Genomic DNA, 9,829 nt, shown 5'->3' with positions numbered 1-9,829 from the left:
CTGTTGAGTTTGATCCAGGGAAAGCCTACCTTAGTGTCCCAATTACAAGCATTTAAGATGAAACCAGGCTGCAGATTATACAAATGAAAGGAGCAAAAATAACAGCGTTCTGTATAAATAAGGGCAGAAAGACAATTTGTTCTAGTAGAAGATAAGTTAAGCTCTACCCAAATTACCACGTGTCAGGCTAATCAGAGAAAATGTTGTTTCTCCATTGCTATTGTGCAAAAATAATTGAAATGACATTTCACAAAATCCAGCAGAGGTACATTTTTTTTCAAAACAGGCTTGCAAACTTCCAGATACTTCAGCTCACCCTGAGAGCTATTTGTACTGTGTGCTCAACTGAAATGTAGTAATTGAAGAGCATAGTTTCAAAATGTGTCCTTTCTGCTTGAGAGAATCAGGACTATCTCTTGGGGTTCAAAGTAAACCTGGGTATGTTAAAGGAATCTCCCAAATCCCGGAGGCTGTCCTATTGAGAATCACCCCATGACACTTCATTTTTTCCCCCTTCCTAGACCCTCATAGTATCTGTCAAGGTGCACATTGTAAAATCCATTTACCCATCATCTTTTCTTGCATATTATATATGGAAAGTCTTGACAATGAATCAACTTTCTCAAAAGAAAATTGGTGCAAGCTTTATTCAGAAATGAATTTAGACTTTTATTGGGGCAGTTAACAAGTAGGAATGTTCGAACAGAGATGGATAACATATTCATGGTTTTTGTCCCTCATCCTATCTAGTCTTCTCTGAGGTCAATATTGCTTAAGGTTATAAGATGAAAGCTCTACAAATCACAGTCACATAACTGTCAGGCACCTTATTAAATTTCATTCAGTTCTATACCAATTCTTAAGGGACCATCACTGTCTTCCAACTAATGCAAAGATTGAATAAAAACTGATCAAAAGTTTATGGGCTTGAATGGTCATCCTAAATTGGATCTGCTGTTACTGGAGAGAAAACTAGGCCAAGAAATTTAGCCTATTAGGCAGTGGGGAACCATCAAAGGCTTGTGAACAGAGGACGGGCATGATTACCTCTGGCAGTGACACACAGCATTGATTCCTTGATCATTGCTTACATTTTTTCCCTTTATTATAAAGGCATAAAAAGCATTATAGCAACCCAAAGCACACAGACTTGTTGGAAAGTTAAATCACTGTGGCAGACAGTCCTTCCATTTCTTAGGTTTCCTTGGAATTACATAGCTTGTTCTGGCCGATGGTCTCTGAGTGACTTAGCCCAGTATGTGACATCTGGGCTAAGGTGGGAAAGACCTGGAAAGTCTCCTGCATCCTCTCTCCCACTCTGTGGCAGCGTTGGAGTTATCGGCTGAGGTAGTGAGTCATGAGGTGGAAGCTGCCTTTTCCAATCATTGGGAGAGTTGCCTTGTAGACTTGCCCAACAAGAAAGGTGTAAATTTTGAATTTTACCATTCATATTTCAGCATGGCCTGGCTTATCCTACTGCAACAATAAACAAGTGCAAGATAAGATATACAAGCTCACAATAATGGGAAAAAGGCAAATGAAAACAATAAGATACTATCTCACCTATTAACTGTTTTACCTATTATTGTTGAAAACACAATGAAACATCAGAAAATACCAAATTTTGATGATGTTGTGGACACTTATCTTTTGGCATTGCTGGCCGAGATATTAAAAAAAGTCATTTTGGAGAGAAATTTGGAACTTAGTAACGAAATGAAGAATGACATGATCTACGGCTAAGGATCTACCCCATTAAAAATGTCACAGGGGTCTGTAAAAGGTATATGGCCAGGATTAGCATCCTGGCCCTTCTCCAGGTCCTGCTACCATGGTTTTTCTGTTGATCTTTTATATTTTAATTGGCTTTCAGAATATTTGTGATAGTTAAAAATCTCAGGTAAACTGTGTGTCTGTTTCTGATGAAATAAGTAAAATATCACAGTGTATGGGATCATATAGTAAAACTTATAGACAGATTTTATTAAATTAATTAATTGGCCTCCTTGGTGGCTCAGATGATAAAGAATCTGCCTGCAATGCAGGAGACCTGGGTTCTATCCCTGAGTTGGGAAGATCCTCTGGAGAAGGGAATGGCTACCCACTCCAGTATCTCTGCCTGGGAAATCCCATGAACAGAGGAGCCTGGAGGGCTACGGTCAATGGGATCGCAAAGAGTGGGACATAACTGAGCAACTAACACACTTTTCATGTCTTAAATTCTCACTAACTACATAGACTATTCAATAGGCAGAAGTTTCTTTTGCAGGAAGATCAACAAAAAGTTAAAAATAACATGGGTCTCTTGTTCTCCAGTGACTCTATTGTGGTCTGTCACCCGGGTTTGGGGAAGTGTTGACCCTTCCCGCCTTGCTGCACTGCCCCATGATCTTCAGGGGGCGTCCTCCCATACACAAATCCAGTCCCTTGATTCACATCCTTGCTTCAGATCTTTCAAGGTTGCCCAGGCCCCATGGTCCCAAGTATGCAGCCAGCCCCACCTGCTGGGCTCTGAGGCACCATCCTGGGTCCCAGTCATGAGACAGATTTGAAATACATAGTTTTAAATTATAAATTAAGCAGCCTTCACATAAACTGTAAGCAGAAAGATGCATAAAATGGCCTATATTTTACAAAGTTATGTATACAGCCAAGACTGTGGGTAGGGAGGAGAAAGAAAATGAGCACTGAAGATAAAAACAAAAATGAAGTGTTAATAAAAAAAGAGAAGGGCTATGCATAGAACAACGGAGGGGCATGTTTAATTCTGAGGCTTACAAAACATTAAAAGGAAAAAAATTACCTGTCTGATTAAAAAACCACTTCTGACATATCCATTTTAATGTACTTGTATCTCCCATAAAGAAGAGTGAGCACCAAAGAATTGATGCCTTTGAATTGTGGTGCGGGAGAAGACTCTTGAGAGTTCCTTGGAGTGCAAGGAGATCAAATGAGTTAATCCTAAAGGAAATCAAGCCTGAATTTCGCTGGAAGGACTGATGCTGAAGCTCCAATATGTTGCCCACTTGATGCGAAGAACTGACCCATAAGAAAAGACACTGATGCTGGGAAAGATTGAAGGCATAAAGACGGGGAGGTGGCAGAGGATGAGATGGTTGGATGGCAACACCGACAACTGACATGAGTTTGAGCAAGGTCAAGAAGATAGCGAAGGACAGGGAAGGCTGGCTTGCTGTGGTCCATGGGGTCGCAGAGAGTCACACATGACGTAGGGATTGAACAACAACAGCAGATCTCCCATCCTGTGCTCCCCAAATCCTTTAAGGGATAGATTTACCTTTGCATAAACCTAAATTACCCCCATTGTGGGGACCTGGCTCTTATTATGGACTTGACCCTGGTTATAGAACATCAACTGAGAACTTCCCTAGACTGCACATAGAACAAATAATTTAATTTTACCTAACCTTGATGTAAAGAGCTGAACTCAGTTTTTCGAACTAAAGGAAAAATTCAAGGGTCAAGGTCACTATTGAATTTTGAAAGTTAGATCTCCCATTACCACTAATCAGCCATTTCTATATCTGAGTCACACATAAGAGTGTGATGAGTGACTGAACAAGGTCAAAATAAACATCATCAGTCTGAATATTAGTCGGACTAATTTATGTTACACCAATTATGCTTGCTACTTGAAAAGTCTATTTTAAGATGTTTTTTCAAGTTCCCAGGCAACATTTACAGAGAAAGCTATGATGGTATTAGAGAATGAGCTGTTGATTACAAACAGGGTGAATTTTTGCCTTTATGTGATTTGTCTAAAGAGGCAGCAGAATAAGTAGAAACACAGGGCACTGTCTGAGCCCTGTCCTCATGGAATTTTATTCTTACACTCAAATAATAGGGATATGTTTGGCTGTCATTCAGTTTGTCATTACATTGGCTCAAGCATAGGAAATGTAAATTATTAAGAAACTTAAAAAAGATACAATTATAACTGCACTCAAGAAATTGTCTTCCTAAAAGGCACATCTACTGGGATTTTAATCAGAGATGACAATCATTTGAATTCTAAATATTTTTTTCATAGTATTCAATTTCTGGAATATCTCCAAGGAAATTGAAATACTGTATAGAGACGAGATAGATTCAAAGTTGGGAGCATCCCCATCTGAAACAGCTGTCCCCCAAATATTCCATTGAAGGTCACTTTGATGTTGAGAAGCATATTAGTAGGAAAAACTGGTATTGTGCACTAACTTGTAGGTTAATTAAAGGTGCATATGCTTTTAAAAGATTTTTTAATTTAATTTTTATTTTATATTGGAGTATGCAAAGAAGAACTAAAGAGCATCTTGATGAAAGTGAAAGAGGAGAGTGAAAAAGCTGGCTTAAAACTCAACATTCAAAAAATGAAGATCATAGCATCTGGTCCCATCACTTCATGACAAATAGATGAGAAAACAATGGAAGCAGTGACAGACTTTTATTTTCTTGGGCTCCAAAATCACTGAAGATAGTGACTGCAACCATGAAATGAAAAGACACTTGCTCTTTGGAAGAAAACCTGACCAACTGAGACAGCGTATTAAAAAGCAGAGACATTACTTTGTTGACAAAAGTCCATCTAGTCAAAGCTATGGTTTTTCCAGTAGCCATGTATGGATGTGAGAGCTGGACCATAAAGAAAGCTGAGCACCAAAGAATTGATGCTTTTGAACTGTGGTGTTGGAGAAGACTCTTGAGAGTCCCTTGGACTGCAAGGAGATCCAACCAGTCAATCCTAAAGGAAATCAGTCCTGAATATTCATTGGAAGAACTGATGTTGAAGCTCCAATGCTTTGGCCACCTGATGCAAAGAACTGACTCATTGGAAAATGTCCTGATGCTGGGAAAGATTGAAAGCAGAAAGGGATGACAGAGGATGAGGATGGTTGGATGGCATCACCAACTCGATGGACATGAGATTGAGCAAGGTTTGGGAGTTGATGAGGGACAGGGAAGCCTGGTGTGTTGCAGTCCGTGGGATTGCAAAGAGTCGTACATGACTGAGCGACTGAACTGAACTGAACGCAAGAGTTGGATATGACAGCGATTAAACAAAAACCACTGTAGTTGATTTACAGATTTGTAAGTTTAGGTTGATTTAATATTGTAAGTTGTATTAGTTTCAGGTATACAGCAAAGTGATTCAGTTATACATATACATATATCCATTCTTTTTCAGATCCTTTTCCCATGTAGGTCATTACAGAATATTGAGTAGAGTTCCCTGTGGTACACAGTACATCCTTGTTGATTATCTATTTTATATATAATTATATGTATATACTCCTAATTTTCCCCTTCCCTACATTTCCCCTTTGATAATCTTAAGTTTGTCTTTGAAGTCTGTCTCTTTCTGTTTTGTAAATAAGCCCATTTATATAGGTATTTTAGATTCCACATACAAATGATATTTTATGTATGTGTAATCTCCATGCTCCCTATTTAGAGTTTCAAATATATATTATTTTGAGGAACAATACAGCCTTTATCAATTCAAGTCAAAGTATGAAAGCAAAATGATAATAGATAGTGAAACAGATGACAGCAGTATATTTTGACTTTATGATATTGTAGTCCACATTCTGTTTGTCAGTGTAACCTTTGATCTAGACTTTTACAGTCATATAGTACCACAGAAATTAACTTTTGTGTATGAAGTGGATCTTTATTTTTTGCTAGGAAGTCCTGAGATAGAATTCAAATCTTTAAAAATCTTATTTAATAATTGATATTTTTTTAAATGACAATTTTTGACATTTGTACCAGTGTGGGAAATTGGCATTTTTTGAAGGGGTATAAATCAGTATAATTCTTATGCTGAATGATCTATGTGTGTTGAGAAGGTAATTAAAAAAAAAAAACAATTTTATAGCTACCAGTTGTGTGACCTAGAGCATACATCACTTAGCCCTGCTGAGTCAGCTTAGTTTTACAACACCATCACATCTAAGAGTTAACATTTTTGGCGCACTTTTTGCGGGGTGGGGGGGCTAGCGTTAATGCTAGGAGAAGGCAATGGCACCCCACTCCAGTACTCTTGCCTGGAAAATCCCATGGGCAGAGGAGCCTGGTAGGCTGCAGTCCATGAGGTCGCTCAGAGTCGGACACGACTGAGCGACTTCCCTTTCACTTTTTACCTTCATGCATTGGAGAAGGAAATGGCAACCCACTCCAGTGTTCTTGCTTGGAGAATCCCAGGGACGGGGGAGCCTGGTAGGCTGCAGTCCATGAGGTCGCTCAGAGTTGGACACGACTGAAGTGACTTAGCAGCAGCAGTGTTAACGCTGAGAGGTTTACATGTCACACTACGACTGGGTGAGGTAGGTACAGTTCGTCTCTTACAGTTTAAGTTTCTTCATCTGTAGAATAGGGATAATTGACTTGTTTAGAATTTCAGGACTGACAAGTGGCCGAGTCAGGAATGGAGTTCAGTTGTTTGCGGTAGTCCGCAGTCTAGGGCGCGTCTAACTACGTACAGTACTTCCTCATGTGGATTTTCTCTCTCACCCTTCCTCGGCGAGGGCCTCTCAACCATATGCACTCTGCGGGCTGATACTTGGTGTGATTTTTCTTCTCTCTTCTCTTGTTTGAGAGAATCCTTTCAACGTACTAATCTAGGCCAAGGACAGCTAGGTTTTCATACTGCTTTCCTTCTGATTTATCTAGAAAGAACCAAAAAACAAAAACAGAAACCAGTCTTTTCAAACCCATACCTTATTGTGTTGTGTTCTGCTGAAAGTCATGGAATGGTTTCTGATTGCTGTCAGAACGAAGTCTAAAATGACTTACTAAGGTTTTCAGACTTTGCTTGATCAGACCCCTGCCATCTCCCTGGCCCCATCCTGCCTCAGACTTGCTCTTGTTCCAGTTCTCCCCTCTTCTTCTTGATACAGGTGCAACTCCTTTTCTTGGAGAAGTTTTCCTCTGCTTATCTATTCACTTCCTCAAGAAAGTGTTTCCTTCTCATATAGTCAATCAGTTTTTTTTTGGTTAAATGGTTTAAGTGAAAAACGTTGTGTTGTTTCATAGCATTTAGTTCAGTTCATAATGTTTTCTGTACATTTTTTGACCATCACCCAAAGATTTATGTTACCTTTTAAGAGAGAAGGAGGGGTGACATCAGCAAGATGGTGGAATTAGCAGCCCTGGGACCCCATTTCCCCCCTGGACACATTGATTCAACAACAATTAAGGACAAACCCTGCTATGAGAAATTCAGTAACAAGTTGAGAGGCTCCAAAACCAGCCACTTCAAAGCCAGTAGGAAAAATTGAGAACTGTCTAACCATAATTCCTACCCCTGGCAGAGCACCATACAATTAGAGAGAAACTCTTAGTGTCCAGCTTCTTCTGAGACAGGGAAAGAGATGGACTATGAGCTCAACACTCCAGCTTTGGGGGGGCTGCCTGAGGTACTGGCTTCTATCTCACCTGTGCCTTTGGAGTGCTCCTGGCACCTGGCATAGTCTAGGTGCCCGAGGGCCAGTGGGAACAAAAACGGTGGTTTGAAGTAGCAGCATGCAGTCACCATAGCCCCTCCCTTAACCTCTACACAAGCAAGCAAATGAAAAACCCCAGATCCTAGATTCTCTCTGGGGAAGGAATGAATTGGGCTGTGATGGGTTTATAATATAAATGTTAAAGTAAGAAATATGGTAATAACATAAAAGGGGAAGAGAAGAAATGAAAGTCTACTATTTAAAAAATACTATATAGACAGTATAATATCACTTGAAGGTAGACTGTGATAAAGATGAATACCATAAACCTCAAAACAATAATAAAAAACCCACTAAAATAACAAAACAAAGTTATGGCTAATAAAACAATAAAGGAGATAAAATGGATTCATAAAAATAATTTGTACAGAAGGAGGCAGAAAAAAAGGAGCATAAAAGGACTAATAGAAAACAAATAGTAAGACTGAAATCAGATCATATTAATAATAACGTTAGAGGTAACTGCGGTATCTCAAGTGACAAATGGGTTAAAAGTAAAAGAAGGGAAACATGCCATGTTAACACTGATTAAAATAAATCTGGAGTGACTATTTTAAAATCAGGCAAAGTAAATTTCAGAGAAAAGACTTTATCAAGGAAAAGGTGATTTTATAATGATAAAGGGGTCAGTTTATCAAGAGGACATAATACTTCGAAATGTTTACTCACCTAATAACAGATTGTCAGAATACATGACAATGCAAACTGATAGAACTGCAACTAATAACTAGACAAATCCACAATGTTAGTCATAGGTTTGAATCTCTCTCTCTCAATACTTGATAGGAGAATAGACAGAAATCTAGTAACAAAGACTCAAAATTAAGGTGTAAATTATTCCCACTTTATCTAATAGATCCAAGGCAGTCACAGTCCAAACCCCCAGCAGTCTTTGTGTTTTGAAATAAACTGATTCTAAAATTCACATGGAAATGCAATGGACTCAGAATAGCCAAAACTGTTTTGATAAATAAAATCGCAGGACTTATCCTACCTGTTTTCAAGACTTAATATAAAGTTGCATAATTAATACACTGTGATGATGGCTTCTGGAATGTATACATTTGTCAAAACTAATCAAATTGTACATGTTTAAATATATGCAATTTACTGTAGGTCAATTATACCTCAGTAATGAAGGCAATGGCACCCCACTCCGGTACTCTTGCCTGGAAAATCCCATGGATGGAGGAGCCTTGTAGGCTGCAGCCCATGGGGTCGCTGAGTCAGACACGACTGAGCTACTTCACTTTCACTTTTCACTTTCAAGCATTGGAGAAGGAAATGGCAACCCACTCCAGTATTCTTGCCTAGAGAATCCCAGGGACGGGGGAGCCTGGTGGGCTGCCGTCTATGGGGTCGCACAGAGTCGGACATGACTGAAGCGACTTAGCAGCAGCAGCAATGCTGTTAAACATGATTACTGCAAAGAAATCATAAATTTTAAGTTATATCAATAATGCAAAAATAAAAAAAGCAAACAGTAGAAAATAATAGAGCCTCATTTCTTCTATTTCCCCTATAAGCCTGTTGGAATACTTAGTGAGGTCAGAAACAATAAGATAATCAAGTCAAAGAAGAAGTAAACTAAAAAAAAAAAAAAGAAAGAAAGAAAATTTATAGGAAACTACTTGATATATCATTCACAGGTATGAAATAATTCCCTTAGCAAGGTATTTAAAAATGATACACCTGAGACATGAGGTGAACTCTGTGTGATTAGTAAATGAACATCATGACTTATTTAGCAAGCTGGTGATGTGTTTTCTCCCCCTTTTAGAGATCTCTGTGTTGTGGGAGGTAGCTTATTTAGTGAATCAGTTCAGTTCAGTTCAGTCGCTCAGTCGTGTCCAACTCTTTTTGACCCCATGAATCGCAGCACGCCAGGCCTCCCTGTCCATCACCAACTCCCAGAGTTCACTCAGACTCACGTCCATCAAGTCAGTGATGCCATCCAGCCATCTCATCCTCTGTCATCCCCTTCTGGTCCTGCCCCCAATCCTTCCCAGCATCAGAGTCTTTTCCAATGAGTCAACTCTTCACATGAAGTGGCCAAAGTACTGGAGTTTCAGCTTTAGCATCATTCCTTCCAAAGAACACCCAGGGCTGATCTCCTTCAGAATGGATTGGTTGGATCTCCTTGCAGTCCAAGGGACTCTCAAGAGTCTTCTCCAACACCACAGTTCAAAAGCATCAATTCTTTGTTGCTCAGCCTTTTTCACAGTCCAACTCTCACATCCATACATGACCACAGGAAAAACCATAGCCTTGACTAGATGGACCTTAGTTGGCAAAGTAATGTCTCTGCTTTTGAATATGCT

The sequence above is a fragment of the Oryx dammah genome, unplaced genomic scaffold, assembly GCF_014754425.2.
Source record: "Oryx dammah isolate SB20612 unplaced genomic scaffold, SCBI_Odam_1.1 HiC_scaffold_13, whole genome shotgun sequence".
Lineage (NCBI taxonomy): Eukaryota > Metazoa > Chordata > Mammalia > Artiodactyla > Bovidae > Oryx > Oryx dammah.
Note: the sequence above shows the minus strand (reverse complement) of the source record.